Source organism: Acipenser ruthenus, chromosome 3, assembly GCF_902713425.1.
Source record: "Acipenser ruthenus chromosome 3, fAciRut3.2 maternal haplotype, whole genome shotgun sequence".
NCBI lineage: Eukaryota > Metazoa > Chordata > Actinopteri > Acipenseriformes > Acipenseridae > Acipenser > Acipenser ruthenus.
The window spans coordinates 11,732,416-11,750,908 of NC_081191.1; the positions used below are offsets into that span (position 1 = coordinate 11,732,416).

An 18,493-nucleotide genomic window follows, 5' to 3' on the forward strand; every position below is an offset into this window, starting at 1 on the left:
TTGGCCTTTTTTAAAGCTTCCCCACATTTAGATGAAGACATTTCTGAGTCAAAATAAACTCCTAGGTCTTTTTCATAGATTCCTTCTTCAATTTCAGTATCTCCCATCTGATATTTATAATGCACATTTTTATTGCCTGCGTGCAGTACCTTACACTTTACTCTATTAAATGTCATTTGCCATGTGTCTGCCCAGTTCTGAATGCTGTCTAGATAATTTTGAATGACCTTTGCTGCTGCAACAGTGTTTGCCACTCCTCCTATTTTTGTGTTGTCTGCAAATGTAACAAGTTTGCTTACTATACCAGAATCTAAATCATTAATGTAGATTAGGAATAGCAGAGGACCTAATACTGATCCCTGTGGTACACTTTCTGGAAATCTAAGTAAACCATGTCGTATGTTTTGCAATTATCCATTGTCGATGTTGCATCCTTAAAAAAATCAAGCAGGTTAGTTAGACAAGATCTCCATGTCCTAAAACCATGCTGACTGTCTCCCAGGATACTGTTACCATATAGGTAATTTTCCCTTTTGGATCTTATTATAGTTTCCATAAGTTTACATATAATAGAAGTCAGGCTTATTGGTCTGTAGTTACCTGGTTCGATTTTGTCTCCCTTTTTGTGGATAGGTATTATGTTTGCAATTTTCCAGTCTGTCGGTACAACCCCTGTGTCAAGAGACTGTTGCAGTTTGTAAATAACTTATTTCATTTTTTTGAGTACAATTGAGAGGATCTCATCCGGCCCAGGGGATTTGTTTATTTTAAGAGCTCCTAGTCCCTTTAACACTTCTGCCTCTGTTATGCTAAAGTTATATAAAACTGGTTAGGAACAGGTCGACATGTGGGGCATGTTGTCTGTATCCTCCTTTGTAAAAACTTGTGAAAAGTAATCATTTAATATATTTGCATCTACATGCTTTTTTTTTTCCGCAAACTCCATATGTTCTTTAAGAGGAGGCTTTTTGAGTAATGGCTTCTTTCTTGCCACCAGTCCATACAGGCCAGCTTTGTGAAGGGACTGGCTTATTGTTGATGTGTGAACACTGACTCCCATCTCAGACCCAGAACTTTGCAGATCTCTCAAGGTCATTGTTGGCTTCAGAGTGACATCCCAAACCAGTTTCCTGTGTGCCTGGCTGCTCAGTTTGGGAGGACGACCTGATCTGGGTAGTGTCTTTGTGGTATGATGCACTTTCTACTTCTTAATGATGGACTTCACTGTGCTGAGAGGGATAATCAGCACCTTTGAAATGTTCTTGTACCCTTCTCCTGCTCTGTGCCTCTCTACCACTTTATCCCTGACTTGTTTCAAAAGCTCCTTGCTCTTCATGGTTGCTTTGTTGGATCACTATGTGATTTGCAGCTTGAAAGTCTGTATGCACTACTTCAGGACGCGATTGAAACGTTCAATTGCCCCGTTTGCCCACGGATAATATACAGAAGACCTTATGTATTTAATGCCCCTCTCTTTAAGAAAAGCAGCGAAGGCAGCTGATGTAAACTGCAGTCATTTGTCACTGACCAGTTGGTATGGGTTCCCTTTGTGGCTGAAAACAGAAGTCAGAAAGGAACCAATGACATCCGTAGTAACATGCGATGCGAAGGCAACTTCAGGCCACTTGCTACAATAGTCAAGTAGTGTAATCGCAAAATGACAGTCCCAAGAGCCAGATTCGAAAGGACCTACAATGTCAATTGCAAGCTTTTGCCATGGTCCCTCAGGTAATTGTACTGGTTAGAAAGGCGCTACGTGTGTTTTAGTGGTCTTGTCATTCAGCTAACAGGGTTGACAGGACGCAATTGTAGCTTGAATGAGGGCATCCATCTTCGGCCACCAGTAGAGATCACGTAGGCGCTGTTTAGTATGCACGACCCCCTGGTGGCTTTCGTGATCCAAAGCAACAAGGGTCGATCTTAGCGCTGTTGGTACAATAAGGTGATTCGAGCCTCTGAAAATGTACTAGTCTTTTACAGCCAGTTCGTATCTGATTGGAAAGTACTGTGCCAATTCCGGTGTAACAGTCTTAAGTGATTTTGGCCATCCGTGTACAATCTGGTTACGTAAAGCACTCAGTTCAGGGCAAGCTGCACAAGCCGAAGCAAAATCAGAGACTGAGAGCAAACTATGCACAGTGGAGAGTAAGGCAACGAGCTCAGGTTCCAAGTCCGGTTCCGAATCAGGAGTGGGAGGCAAAGATAGTCTGGAGAGGCAGTCAGCAGTTGAATTCTGAGAACCTGGATGGTACATGATGTCATAGTTGAAGCAGAGTAACTGTGCAGACCATCTGGCAATTTGCATTCCTGCGCATTCTATGCCTTTAGTGGCGAGCAGTACGTACGTTCACCATTTTACCACTGCCGAAACACAAGCAAGTGCCTCCTTCTCAACTGTTGAGTATTTGTGTTCAGCGGCAGACAGAATGCGTGAAGCAAACGCTACTGTACATTCAGTTCCATCCGGGTGTATCTGAGTTAAGACTGCACCCAAGCCGTAGTCGGATGCATCGGTAGAAACTAAAGTTGGCAAAGCAGGGTCGAAAATAACAAGTGCAGGTGTTTAATTTGCTCAAAACTGCGGTGTGCATCGTCAGCCCATACGAATTCCATAATTCGGCAAGAATTTTGAGTACCATGAGGTAAGTCCCAGAAAAGAACACAATGTAGATGCATCAGTTGGGGCAGGTGCATTAAGGATAGCAGTGATATGTTCAGTGTCAGACAGTAGTTTGTTTGCAGTGATCACATGACCGAGAAAGCAGAGACTGTCCTGGTGAAAAGTACATTTCTCAGCATTGAGTTGTAATCCTGACTCTTTCAGTCGTTGTAAAACAGCTTGCAGGTTACGGTCATGATCAAGTGAAGATGACCCATATATTATGATATCATCTAAGTAGTTTTGCACTCCAGGAAGTCCTTGCAGGATTGACGACATAATTTTCTGAAAGGCAGCTGGTGCAGATGCTAACCTATAGGGCACACGGCAGTACCTGAACATTACCTTCATGCGTAATAAACGCAGTTAAGTCACGGCTCTCTTCGTGCAAAAGAACCTGATGGTAAGCACTCACTAAATCAATAGTAGAAAAGACCGTGGAACCTCGGAGATCAGAAAACAGCTCTTCAATGTGTGGAAGCTGGTAGCTATCAATGATAATTGCCTTGTTAGGTTCACGTAAGTCCACACAAAAAAGTCGTTCGTGAATTTGTGTACATGATGACTTTTCAACAATCTGATCCCGAAGCATTTCATCAGCCTTATCAGCAAAGTCACAAGTAATGAGAAGTTCACGTAATGCAGCAATGTATTGTACTACGCCTTCCTCAGGCCGCTGGGCCGTTTGTCGGAATTTATGGCGTTTGACCACAACATTCACTTTAGGATTAAAGTAGTTTTTTAATGTGGCAACAGCATTGTCATAAGTGGTACCTGTGCCTGGCAACGTGTAAATGATCCGCTGTCCTTCTGTCCCCAAGCAATGAACCAGGACTGCACGTTTTCTTGTCACAGGCCAGTCATCCCCCGTAGCATTGATAACAAGTAGGTCGTTATCAAACACCTTCATCCATGTCAGGAACGGAATTGCAGGCTCCCCAACACAAGGAAGAAATAAAGCAGGTAGCGGAACAGCAGCCTTAGCCATCCTCGTCGCCAATTTGTAGTGACCGGGCAAGTAATTATTAAGAACGAGACATGAGTAAGAAAAGCAAAGAACGTTTATTCTTCCGCCATCTTAGCATGCATTCATTTCACAAGGCAATTGTAACATTCCTGTATGTCATTCACTACTAGCGCCCTCAAGTGGACAAATCTGAATATTATTATTTAAGTTTGTAGACACAACATACTGTACTTAGCATAAACATTTTTACATTTATTTAGTCTGATCCATTTGTGTATGGATAGTTAATGAGGTTGATATGGCCTTTTTTCAGTTTCACAGTTATACCTGCATAATGCTGATTATGTGTGGCTTAAGAAAACAGTTCACAAAAACTGGCCAAAAAAATAAAATAAAGTGTAAGAAAAGAATATGCTTAAGACATTTTGACAGGCATCTTATGCTAATAAAAGCAAACAGAGCATTGGCGATTGTGCTAATGATTTTATGGGATTATTTAGCAAACGTTCACATGCGCTCTTCTCCTTATTTAATGGTTGTTAATATGCTGTATAAGGAGCCTCCACATTGCTGATTAGTATTATTGTGCATCTTCTTCATGGAAAGTAATATGGGTTCTCCTTAAAAGACTTGATACGAACACGTTTTATTCATACATATTAGCTCATTGTGTTCTACGCATAATGTACTCTATGCAAAGTTACTGCTTTATGGTCAAGTTAATAAGGTCTCATAAATAATGTTTATAATGGAAGCCCTAATGCGGAACAATCAGTCAAGGGTCCACACAAAGAGGACAAAGGGAATTGTTATCAGTGATAAAGTACTGATTAACCTTACTGAGGACTGAAATCTGCGATTGATGCAGACCAATTGATAATGAAGCATGATGGTGGGATGTTTGTTGTTGTGCTTTAGCGAGTGTGTACTTGGCCAACAATTACCCCTTGTTTGTTGCATGAATAGCACACAAAATCATTGCTATTGTGACATTTGCTAAACACCATACCCACAACTTCTCAGCAGTTTAACAATCCACAAATATTGAAGTGACTGGACCTAAATTTTTTCTAACATCTATTGGATGTGCTACACAGGAGGATGATCAGAAAATGATGGAATATAAACATTCTTCTTTCCACCACCAGGTAAGTAGTCAACAGTTTGATCTGGCATCCACCCAGATGCACATAATGATCCTGTATAAATCCACAAATTATGAGATAGGTCTTTATATACTGTATACTAATTATTAGAGAACTGTAAGGATTGTAAATTGAGGGTTTTTATAAATAGATGATTGAACACAGTAACATAACAATAATACTAATACTACTACTACGACTACGACTACGACTACTACTACTACTACTACTACTACTACTACTACTACTAATAATAATAATAATAATAATAATAATAATAATAATAAAAAACACTGAGGCATTTATTTCAGATAAAACCCCTTAGAATTGCACATGCTTTGGGTGGGGGAACTTACCAGTGCATTTTCCTGGAAAGCTTCCAATAGTTAATCTCATCTTTAATATCAAGTTAGCAGCTTTATTACACTTAGACCCGGGGAGCCACACTTAACTCACTTCCCCTGGAGTTTTAGGAAGTGAAAAAAGATATGCCCAAGTGAATAAGCAAAAGAACATGAAACTGGCTATGCTTTCATGTGCTTGAAGATTGCCTACCCTGCAGCACAGCTACATTTTTTTCCAAAAAAACAGTGTTTTGTTGCAAGCTCTTTAGTGTCAAATAAAGTACCGTAGCTAATTCATAGCAGGCCACTTTTGCAACTTTCTCTGTTAGTGCATTCTGAGAACTCATTGAAATTTGGAGAAAAAGTATTTACTTATGAACATTTTTTTTTTATTATTGTATTTAAAGTAAACTTCCATTCATGAAACCTTCCACACAAATGCTAATATTAGTGACAAGTTCTTATTAATGGTGAATTCGTGATCTATGGTTAATTTATATTAATTGAACATAAGTTAAATTTGGAAATCATGTGTTAATATGTAATTACACTTCAATTTCTGTCATTGATTAAACATTTTGAACATAACCAGAAAATGTTTAGCTTTTATCTGTAGCAGAACATGATGTTAAAAATGTCAGATATCCCTTTAAACTTTGCTTTGGGTTAGCTATACATTAAAGGATATGTATTGTTAATTGTTTTCATTATTTATTCTCTTAGAACAAGTATTAAGTATGTGTTTGAAGCTGAAAGGTCATTACTGTTATTACATTGTATGAGGCTTTATGGGATCTTTCCCATGTTCTTAAAAAAAGGAAGACAATTAAATCATCACCAAGGGGCAATCTTTTTATTGAATTCAAAATTAATCATTCATGTGCACCACATTTAAAAAGTGCATGTAATTTGTAAAGACAAATGGGAAACATCTTAAAGATGTATAACGGTATGTTATTGGCGGGGGAAAAAGTTCCTTGCTATAATCTGGAAGCCAACAAAGGAACCTTACATTAAAAAAAGTAATGGCTGATCACTCAACCAATACTAATTTCTGTTTCACAACTTTTCCCTTCAGATATCCATGCATTATAAAACAGCATTTAAGATCTATGTACTTGACTAAAGCATTCTAATGAAATAGCTGAAGCCATTTTCCATGGGGAGTTCCTGTCTCTTTTACTTATTTTAACATGGTTGAACAATAGCCTCTAATGGAGTTTTCTCTTTAACAAAATGTTTCATTTAAATAATTCCCTTAATTAAAATCTGATCCAAAAGATCCTGATGTTTTACATTTTATAGGTGTCAGAAAACTCTTCTAAGTCAGGCGTCAGTTTCAATGGATTTCTCCTAGTTAAAGAACAAATTAATAAATTAATACATTTAAACAAAAAAAGAAAAGTATGAAAAGGAAAGTATGTTTCAATCTAAATTCTATAGATGAATACTAAGAATTACTTCCCTTAGATCAACACAAAAACAGGCTAATTAATGTTTATACTACTCATACAGCTATATTTCCAAAAGTCATTTTTATGTTATGTCAAGAAAAGTTAGTGACCAGATTTATTTTGTCATTGTGACATACTGCAGCAAAAATATATTCTACTGCTAAGCATGCTGCGTATCATTTAAAACAGTTTAGAAAACTCTACAACACCAGCTTTTAACCAGATCATTGTCATCGCCATGTATGCCCAATACATAGATACCATATGCCATGTTTTTTCACGACATAACCTCTATTTATGTTGTTTCTGTAAGAAAAATATATGTTACAAACTACATTTTGAAATGGTGGAAGCTGTCTCAGAATGCATTCATGGTGCACTCGTGTTTCAGCATTGACCACTGCAGAATAAATTACTTATGTCCCATTGCTTGCAAAAACTTGCAATCTCTAGATTTTGACCTGCAATTACAGATTTTGTAAGGATGTTTAATAATTTAGTATTGATGGAACCAAAGTTCATAGAACCAACATACTAAACAGATTAGAACATTCAGGGTAGCAGTGTGGAGTAGTGGTTAGGGCTCTGGACTCTTGACCGGAGGGTTGTGGGTTCAATCCCCAGTGGGGGACACTGCTGTTGTACCCTTGAGCAAGGTACTTTACCTAGATTGCTCCAGTAATAACCCGAATGTATAAATGGGTAATTGTATGTAAAAATAATGTGATATCTGTAAAATGTGATATGTTGTAACAATTGTGTCGCCCTGGATAAGGGCGTCTGCTAAGAAATAAATAATAATAATAATAATTAATTAACACTATTTGCAATATCAGGTTGTTACATTCCACAGTGTTCAATATAATCCATATTCATATAATTCTGTTTAAGTATACAAGAGGTTACAGCAATTTCAAAATATGATGTGCATTTACTGTTCCAGAAGTGATACTAGATTCTTAGGAGAGACAGTCAGACTGACAAGCAGAGCTCTTTAGCTGTTTAAGAGGTATTTCTAATGACCAGTTCTTCAAAATAGCTCAATTTATTCAAAATAGCTGAAGGGCATCCATATCTACACGTTGAAATGTTTAGAAATATCCAAAGCGAGATGCTCCAATTAACAAATACAATCATCATTGAAGAATCAGGAGAAATACTTTGGATTTGGCATGGAGAATAAAGTTTTTTTTTTTAATTGACAGATTTGATTTGTGCATTGAAACAGGTGGGTAGGCAGTGAAAGAAATCTATAGTAAAGTAGATTAGGCAGCTAAAATAAAAGGCCACATGTGGCGGAGTGTCCCGCCCCTTTGTTTATTTATTTATTATGATTTGTTTATTACGGCGAAAGCCGATTTTGTTATTTGGATTTATATTTTAAAAACGTCGTGAGGATGCGTGGCTGATCAGCTACTGATTATTTAACTAGCTGACAGTCACGCATCCTTACTAAACTCGTGCAGACTGTGGCCGAGTGGTAATAAGATAATTAACAGCTAGTTAACCCCTCGGCCAGAGTATAAGAACCTGCAGCTGTCCGTGCTGGGGAGAGCGTGTACAGAGGTGTATTAGGTGTGAGAGCGGAGAGAGCAAGAAGAGAGAGAAAACAAAGCTTGAAAATAAATGCTAAGCATGCTGGTTTACACCAGCACGATATTTATTTGTTTGGCCAACGTGCCCTTTTGTTTTGTAGTGTTTCGTTTCGTTTTCGTTTAAATCTTTTGTTTTTGTTTATTATTCAATAAAATAAGCTGAACGCCGTAGCGTTTCAGCTCTCACCGCTACTTCCTGAGTCTGTGTTTCTGAGCCATAATGTTCACACCAGACAAATACAGTAATTCTCCAAAGGCAGAATGCCTCTTAGTTAGACATGCAGGCTTACTGCAGCTCGTCATGATGTTTAAGAGCTGACATGAATTGTAAAGAAAAAATGAAAATGGATGTTGTTTTCCTGAGTGAGATTTCCCTCCTGTAGGCAGTAGTTGAGCTGGCATTGTCACTTCAGTTTACTATTTAATATCATGCTGCTCGTGACACTACATTCAATTGATAATGAAAACTGGAGGAATGGTTATCAGTAGCTTACTTAGGACAAGCAAATATAATTAGACATTTTAAATTTAAGTAATCAATACAATGGTTTCATAAAGATTCTTATACTATGGAGTCACAAAACATTCCACCCAATCTTCACTTTATTTGTATGAAGTCCTCTCAATAGGGGGAAGTGTGTGGTTTTCTCATGGTCCAGCTAGCTAAAGGAGCAAAATAAGTTTTCAAACCTTTTAATGGTGCCAATTCTGTGGCAACCATTCTATATGAATCAGGTTCTCTGACTTAGTTTGTATTTTATCCCTATAAAAATATGCTGTTGGTGGTATAAGCAGTAGAAGTAATGACAAAAACTGAAAATGTATTGCGCTCTAGTGCGTTATAATATTCAAACTATTCTATTATTAATGCTCATTACATTGTTGCAATGATTTTTAGTCTTGCTATGGATTTCCCCTCAGGCCTTTCAATAGGATAATGTTCCCCAGTCCCAGGCTTGTCTCATGTCAATCTTACAGCCTATGGTCTGAAAATGGCAAATTAAATAATAAGAAGAAATAAGAACTTTGGCCACTTCCATTAAGGGCCACTGTCATTGAATAGATGGGCATCAAAGTATAGTATTAGTGTTTAGAGAATGCTGATCCCATAACACAGAAAACCAAATGAATGGAATTCAAGGAAAGCATTGTATTACTACAGGTGCAATTACAAAAACAAAACTGGCCTTGACAGTAATTTGGCCTTCAAATAAAAGTTAATGAAAACAAGTGGGTTTTATATTCATTTTCACCTGGCCCCAGCTGTCAAGGGTTAAGTGGTAATGATGATGATTACTGTTTCTTCACTACCAGTACATGCTACTCCTTGTAAACATCTGTGCCAAAGGAAAATTTCAGTACGTAGTATAGGCCTATTTGTATAGGCCTGATTGTATAGGCCTACTTGTAAAATGTTGAAATATTTGAAAAGATAATGAAGTAATAGCAAAGATAATGAATACTATTAAGCTTATGGTAGTTAATTAAACATCTTGTTGTGAGACTAAATCCAATGCACACTTGGGTCCCCAAGATAATGGAAAACACTAGATAGCTATTTAGATTACCATTTACAGTACCATCATTCTAGATGTATTTTTGAATTGCATCTTAATGATCAGTGAAAACGTGCTCTCTCTCTCTCTCTCTCTTAAGATCTTATAATTTCTTTGTGTGCTTTCTTTTTTTGGATGTCAAGAAATGTCATTGATTTCTGTTAAGTGAAATACCTTGAAGCACTCAAGGGTATCCAGCAAAGGCTTTAATGGCTCTCGTGGGTTCCTTTATGAATTTGGCAAATCAAAACTAAAATCTAAACTGTCAGCAAAGTCATTGGAATTGCCTTTAGGATCAGGATTGACTCAGAACATAACATCCATTCATTTCCCCAAAATAAATTCCCAATAAAAAGGGTCTTGTCAAGTATTATTTTGATTTCAGAAAGTATTTTCAGGAACGTCTACAGATCTAGCCTGCCATGTCTTCTGTATGTCGAGGTGCCATCCAGATCACCATCCCTGTCTGTTATCCCTGATATTCATTAATACAGAGGACATGTTTATTAGAAGGCAGTTCAATACCATTAAAAAAGAACAACACTACTGAAATCTAGAAGTTTTATGTGGAAATGCATTTATTACACCTTAATTAATACAGACTGAAAGTGATTACAGCAGGATTCACCAGTAACTCTTCAGTAGGTGGGCAGACCTGTAGTTTTTTGATGACTATTAAATTGCCTAATAATGTATGGGAATCAAAAATAATTGTTTAACTCGTAATCCCCTTGGTACAATCATTCTCTGAATTACTTAGATCAGCTGAGAGACAGGAAAAACAAAACCGAAAGCAAAAAGAAAGAAAAAGCAATTGCTACTAGTGCTGGGCAGACCAGCATGGTATTTGTTTGTTGGATTTGTGTTCGATGTTTTTTTTTCTTGAAACCTTTTATTTCATTCTGTGAGCATTTTTTGAGTGTTTTTTGCGTTTAAATATTTATTTCATTTTTGTTTGAATAAAAATGGCGCAGCAGTGCGCTTTCACCCGTCGTACCTGCCTGTGTGTCTATCTGTCAGCTGTCTGGTCTGGGAACGTCACTACTTGGCTATCCTGTCACAGGCACTTCGCAGCTATGTTAGGTGTAATCTTTTTATCTGTTGAATCATATATTTTTGGATACCTTAAATGTGCCCCCAACATCATCAAATGAGTTTTTCTTCTCTTTCTGGTGCTGTACAAATTTCCCTTTTAAACTTCAGCACCTCAGCTAATGAATTCCCTTTAATCGATGCAATCAGTGTGGTATATACAAGAGGCTTTAATGATTTTTACATGTGAGTTGTTGTTGCTTGATTCTGGGTGGTTTAAAATAGTTGGAGAGCTTACATTTAAAAGAAATAGAAAATTACCTTTCCCTTCATTGGCTTGGTCAGAAATTTCTATCATTTTTTTCTGCAGATGGAACTATTACAGTTTCATGTGTAGCTGTGCTGTCTCTTTGATAGCAAAGCCAATTGAAGAAAACATTGTTAAAACAATTACCAGGGATTGTTGTAGCATCAACCCCAAACAGCATACACATGCACAAAATATTCCCAATGGCAGAGTTGTATCCATTCAGCAAGAACAGCAAATATAAAAAGAGTTTATAGATTAGATTTTTTTTTCAGCAGTTCATACATACTTAAGTGTACCAATTACTCGGACTTTGTTCAAGTTAACTACAGCAAAGAATCCAAGGCTAATCACATCAGTTGAATACAGGGACAGAAGACGACTATCTTTAGACTTTACAGAAGTTGGGAAATACATTTTCTTCGTGATTTGATATTGAGTGTGCCCATCACTTGAATGAGATAATACTGTATGATGTACCCCATTAGGACTCTTGAAGAAAGGTAGATGTGTTTCCTTTGTCATATAAAGTGTTATTCCACTTAAAAAAACAATCAAAGGAATTGCAGGTGTTCTTTGTCAGCTTATTAGAAATAGAGGTTACAAAGTTCAAGTTCATTAACTTTCTATTCCAGCTAAAAAGCAGCAGATTTTATTCTGCTACTATTAACGCCAATCTAATGAACACTATAATATTGTATGTACTGCAGTATACTAGACTCCCAGACTTTTACCTCCTTAAACTCATAATCTCCATAGTAGCTGTCACTAAAACAACTGATTGCAGTTGATGGATCCCTTACATTACTAAATCGCTTTATTTCTTTTTTTAACAAAGAAGGTTTCATGATTTTGTCAGAGTCTAGATTTAGCAGCATATAGTGATGTGTGCTCTCTTCTTCTTAATCAGAATTATGTATTTGGCCTGTCAGACTTAATCAATCAGACGAACATAATCAGATGCCTCTTATAATTTGATACCGTTTGGTTGATGAGTGGATCTTGGCAGGGAAAGTTTGTTCACAATAGTGAGTGAGATTTGCATGAACTTTAATGAGTCTGAAACTGAACAATGAGGTCATAAACCACAATAGAGTGCTGAACCCATTTAAGGATCTCTGCTGTCATTAAAAGTTAAGAGATAAAGAGCAAACAAATATAAAATATATAGTGACACTAAAATAAATATTTTTGGGGCGAACAACAACTATTCCTAAATGTTAGGAGATTGTAGACATATTTCTGACGAGGGAAAGAAATGCTTATAGGTCCTATTTAGCAAATATGTGCGCAGCCGCTTTCGCTTGGGCAAAAATGACAGCGTTAGCGAACTGCCGTGATAGCGCATGACAACGTGATTCAGAAGTCGGGTTTCATGCATGGGCTAACTCACATCAAATAGCAAATCATGCGTTTTGCCAATCAAAGCACAGTGGGGGAGTAAGGTTACAACCAATAAGGATTCCAAATTCCCTTAAAGAGCACCTGTCGTCTGCGATAGCGAACGGAGGGCATTTTGAAACAAAAAAAAAAAAATGAAAGAAGGAGACAAAAGCGCAAAGAAATTCAAAATCTCTAGCAGCCCAAGTGAGGAGGATGACCAAGCCCCTCAAGAAAGGCTATGAAATAAAAAAAAAATGTATAAGGCTTTGTCTGACCTGCCTGGTACTTGCTGCATCTGCAACCTCGACCATGTCATTTGCGCACAGTTTAGACCTGTTTTTCACATGTCAATTGAAACGCAAACGCTAACACTGTTGATGGTTTGCTAAATCGCTAAATTTGTATGTAAATGAGGACACTCCTCTAAAGTTCAGCCCATGTCCAGCGCTAATGCTGACTTCCGGGCCACTAAAACATGGTTGCTAAATCACATAGGTGGGCAAAGTCCATTTGCCCACATGTGTGTCTGATTCTGGTGTGCTAACTGTCTGCAAAAGTGTTTTGCGATTGCTTTAGGGGTTTGCGAACGTTACTAAATAGGGCCCACAGTCTTCAACTGTTAACACTATTATTTATTATAAAATAGGTAACTTGCCTGTAATTTAGGTTAAGGATTAATGGTACAAGTTATTTGAATTCGTATACAGTTGTTATATGAATTAGTATGATATAAACCATAAGGTACAAGTCATCAGACATGGCTTATACCTCAGTTTGAAACCTTGCCATGGATGACTCACATTGATATGAGGGCCACAATACAATGTATACTGTTACATTTTGCACTCTCTCTGCTTAGGTCTCCTCTAGCTTTTATTTGTACTTTAATGATCTATCATGACTTTGGCCTTCATGACTTCATTATCTTCTTAATCTTGCTAAGCCACCTCCTTAAGGACTCATAAACAGTGTCAGAGCACATTTAAAGGGAATTGTGAAAGGACATTGCATTGCCTGTAGGTGACACATCTTGTCCCTGATCTTGATTCATTTGTAGTGTCACTCATGTAGTGCATAAAGACATGTTTAGTGGATAATACAATTAATAGAGTCAATTGGTTGTTTAACTATATCGAAAATATAGTTCAGTGTTTTATATTTACAGAGATAATCATTTATGTATGTTACTGGATTGGGAAATGCATAGAATGTTAAATGAATGATTTGATTTATGTTTATGCCTTTTGGGGACTGATGTATTCTAAGCCCACCTCAAAAGAAGTGGGATGCTTCTTGGGTGCATTTTGAGTGTGTGGGAGTAGCTAACACATAACTGCAGTTATTAGTACCTAATATTGTGTGCTTATAAAGAATGATGAAAGTTATGCTTCTGTAGTAAAAAAGAGTCTAACAGAATGTCTAATAAACTAATAAACTAATCTTATAAACCAAGGGCTCTTCAGAAACTTATGACATTTTTGTGGTGTGTAATTCTACCCATCATCAAGTCAACCAAGACTTCAGCCAGGCTAAGAATATTGTGACACTCCTGTTCATCCATTACGTGAAAGAAAGTAGGTTTACAGTACACTGAATGATTTATGCATGCATTGCTTTAGTGCTCGAGTCCTTAGATGATAATAATCAAATGGGATTTTTAAAAGCATATAATTCTCTTCTATAGCATTAAGAACTATAAAAAGAAGTCATCATAAGTATTATAAAAATGAATTAAATCTTACTGGCAATGTGGGTATCCTGCTAATTTTACTTTTAAGAAAATTACTTTAGAGAAAGCTGAAATGCAACTGTGATCCAAAGGGATACATTTTTCACATCAGTACACATCTCGTTAGTAAATCAAGTTCTTGGTGACCAGCCATCCATTACGAAGACAGATATAGCACCAGCATTGGTCCAGTGAGTGTCATCTACATTTACCATGAAACGCAGTGCATAAGTAAACTTTGTAGACTTATTAAAGTGGGAGAAAGCACCTTAAATGTTCATGTAGTTTACACAATTTCGATAAGGGTGTGTTTACAACTGGTTCAGATTAGCCTACAGTAATCTAGAGTAAATAATGCTTTTAAAGATATAATTTCCCTTAAAATCTTCACCACATAACTCTGATGTTGGTCTGCAGTTGAGATAAAAAGACCATGGAATGACCATGGAATGGCATACCTCATCTTGCTCTGTTGCGGTGTGTAATGTTGCTGTTGCTCTGTCTTCCATGGTACACAATCTCCATTTCCATTTTCTTCTTGTCCTGTCTGTTTTGCCTGCCCTTTGTTTCAATTGATCACTTAATGCTCAAAAACATGTGTTCCGTCCCAGTGGCCTGGCTTATTTAATCTATAAATGTGTGTGAAGCATACTGTCAGGTGTAGCAAATCGATTAGAATCCATTTGTAGCTGTGCTGAAAACACCAAGGTGATATCTAAAAGTAAAGGAAGCAGCTAATACAATCTAATTACTGGTCAATGTTTGAGATAACACCCAAGGGTACAAAAAACAGTATTACAGCTTCACACCCAAAAATTATTTCAGTTAAACTGTTTTATTAGACTCACATCTGGAGCTATATTTTGATGCGCAATCCATTTACTAGGAGTTCTGTTGACAAAAGGCTAGAACTTGTCAAACTGGAAGCGAACAGTCTAAATGACACGTAATGTGTGAATACATGCAACACAGGATACACTATACAGTAGGTGAAGTCATTTCTTGCATTTCTTGTACTGAAGGCCGTTGTGTAACCATTTAAGCCAAATGGTAGTGGTGTGCAGGATTTGGTCACATCAAAATTTGTGAACCAAAAGCAGTACGTTGTGTAAAATGTATTTCTGACTAACAGCTTCTGGTCTTCTCCACTTTCGATGTGAGCATGTCCACTTCTGATTGGCCCCCGTCCATTTGTGGTTTGGCCAACCCATTTCCAGATTTTACACACCCCTACTAAATGACGTATTGACTGTATGTCCTCTACTTTGAGTTCAACTGCTCAATTTCGCAGGATTGAGTTTGCGAAGTCGGTTTACATACCTTATAAATTGATGGGAACTTGCCGGTAATTAGCTTGTAGATTGACCATGTACTACGCACTTGTATTAATGATACAGAGTATGCTGATGGCACCCATGGTATCTTTTGACTACCATAGCAGTGGTGGATATGACCTGCAGTGTTTTATGATTTTTTTTTGTTATTTGTATTAAGATAAAATACTGATGAGGCTAAAAAAACCCAGTTTCTAGGATTAAATCTTGTAATCTCTTGATCATGGAGAGGAATAATAGACATTATTTTATACTTCAGTATAATCTACAGTCTAGTTTTTTTTCAGCTTGAAAATGCTTTCTAAAATAATAAAGAGAAAAATAGATTTGTTACAAAAAACAAACAAAAAAGTATTGCTCACTGTTAATTACCCCAAATTTCACTCTATGAGTTTGAGAAATTGTTGTCGTGCAGATTATTAATTCCTGGATTCAACCAGACAAAATAGTTCTGAGAAACCAATCAAAGACAGAAGCTGGCATGTAGCATTATTGTAATGCTAGTGAACTAACTGTTGCAAGCAAACCAAGAGAACTGTAAGACAGTTAATGTAATTTCTATGGGATAGTGCCAGTATTGCAGTGGGTCGTGGTGATTGGCTATCCTAAGGCAAATATTGACTTCAGAAACAAAACAGTTGGTGACTAGAGGCATCAGGATGTGCAGGGTGTGCAAGAAGAGATTCAGAGCCCAATATAATAATAAAAAATGTCAGAATGTCAATCAATACAGAAAAGTAAAAGGTGTAACCAAATCCTATGAATGAAAAAATAATTTCACTGAGTAAAACAAATGTTCATTCAATTTGTTCATTTGGATTCTGATCATCATCAGTTTTGTCAGCTGTTCTGTAAAGGTAGAATCTCATTTTACAAGATATTTAAGCCCTCGCAAAATTCAAAAAAAAAAAGAGAAACAAACAAAAAAAAACATTAATATTATCCCAATACCTTATAAAACCAGATTTTATGGTGCTTTCTTGTGTTTTTCCCTGTTGCTATGCCAAATGCACTGGGATGTCAAGCGAGCTCTGCCTATTTCAGTTTGGATAAGCAGTCTGCTCTTTTACAATGGCTGCAGTGAGTTTTCTTGGGAAACTACCAATGTGATATCTATTATAAAACAGATTTTTCCATATTAAACGGTCTCATCTTGTGCAATATAATTATCATTAGTAAAAATAATAAACTTTTTAAGTAGACATGCAACTACAGGTTTCTCTTCGGCTGCATCTTCAGAATTGACCACAGTGGGAGGTTAGGAAACATTTATTGTTTTGTGTCAGGTGACAGTTTGGATAAAGCTGTGTGAGGGAGCGGCCATTTCACAAGCTTTGTAATTGATGGCATCCACAAAACAACTTTCCCCTTTCTTGCTTAACAACGATATTTAACAACGACAAAATTGGCGACAGAACTAAATAGCTTGAAGCCAGAATTAGCACTTACTTGCCAAATTGGCAGAGAGATATAACACAGGCATATTTTACTTCTTGGGTCAGAACTGTAATAACAATTTCTACCAATCAAACCCAAGCTTATTGATTAAAAAAAATTAATAATAACTGCACAGACACCTGCTTTAGAGCTTGGCAACAACAGGCATGAAAACATATTTTTTTATGAATCTTATAACTAATTAATTAAAGCATAGTTCATGCTACAGGGAGCACATATTTTACAGAAGTGCATCTTTAGATGTAAATAGAGGGAGGTCTTAAACACATTTATGGCTACCAAAAAAAAAGCACATGTTTGTTTTATGATGTTTTCTGCAAAGTAAGAAAACAAAGCAAAATCAAAAAAATTGAAACAATGGTTGAAGACAAACTATAACCTGCAGTAACGTTGGAACATCCCAATATTGAAAATAAATACGTTTAACTATATCTATAAACACCAACAAGGTTGCAGTTACTATACAATAATGATCCTAAATATGCAGTGCAATGTTATGCAAACTAGTGAGCATGTAGAGCATCTGTGATAATGGGCTTCGGATTACACAGATTAACAACTCAACTGCACCCAGTAATGGATGTCAAATTGAATCTTTGGGCTGCTGCCAATTGGTTCAGATGAAAAATGTAAATATATCAACATTGGAAGTATACAGATGTTGTTATATTTATTGAATAATGAAAAGTAATTTCAATAATCAATCAATGTCCTACTTGGTACTGTATAGATATAGATATTCTGTTAGTTTTTAAAATGTATCTGGCAAAACTTTTTTTGTTTAACTGTAACATTTCTCTCGGCTGGTTCACAGACCCAGATTAGCACTAATCTCGGAAATAAGGTAGTCCAAGACTAGTGCTAATCAGGGTCTCTAGCATTCTTTGATGGTCTTTGCTGTGATATTGGCAGAGGAAGGTGTTCTGTTGCCTGCTTTTAAAAATAGAAAGCAGGTATAGTGAAAAAAAGGCCAAGTCTGATTGGTAAGCATCTTGTCTTAAATGATCAGATGATTATTGTATGTCAAATATATAGCATTGTTTCAGTCATTTTTTACACAGAGCAGGTTTTAGATCATTTGGAAGATCTCATTATAATGTAATTGGTATGTGTCAATTATATGTGAAAAGGGGCTCTGTAAATCAATGACTTTCTTTGTGGATGCTAACTCTAAATGCATTTGTTATGTCACCCAATCTGCAATAGGGAAAACATGGCTTGTCATGAATAATATTGTGAGCCTTGCTCATCCAGAACAGGTAGAGAAAAGGCTTAATCCCTAAATGTCCCTTATTGGTGCATGCCGAATCATAGTCTTCTCAAACTCCAGAGCTCTGTCATACTCTGATACTTGTACTGCCCTAACTCATATGCCCACATGTGATCCCTGAAGACCCAAACTTAAAAGCTGTATTGCACCCCAAGCTAAGGGTAATATTAGTGCAGTACCAGTGCTCAAATAGACCACTAGACCACTCTATTCGCTTTGCCTCTAAAATAGAGGAGATTTAATTTGCAGTTCTGATACTT

The 18,493-nt window shown here is 36.8% G+C and overlaps 1 protein-coding gene across 1 annotated transcript in view; it reads left to right on the forward strand.

The window, feature by feature from the left end:
• The window catches only part of calcr (calcitonin receptor), a 108,463-nt gene that overhangs the window by 19,062 nt on the left and 70,908 nt on the right, over positions 1-18,493 (forward strand). The window lies entirely within an intron of this gene.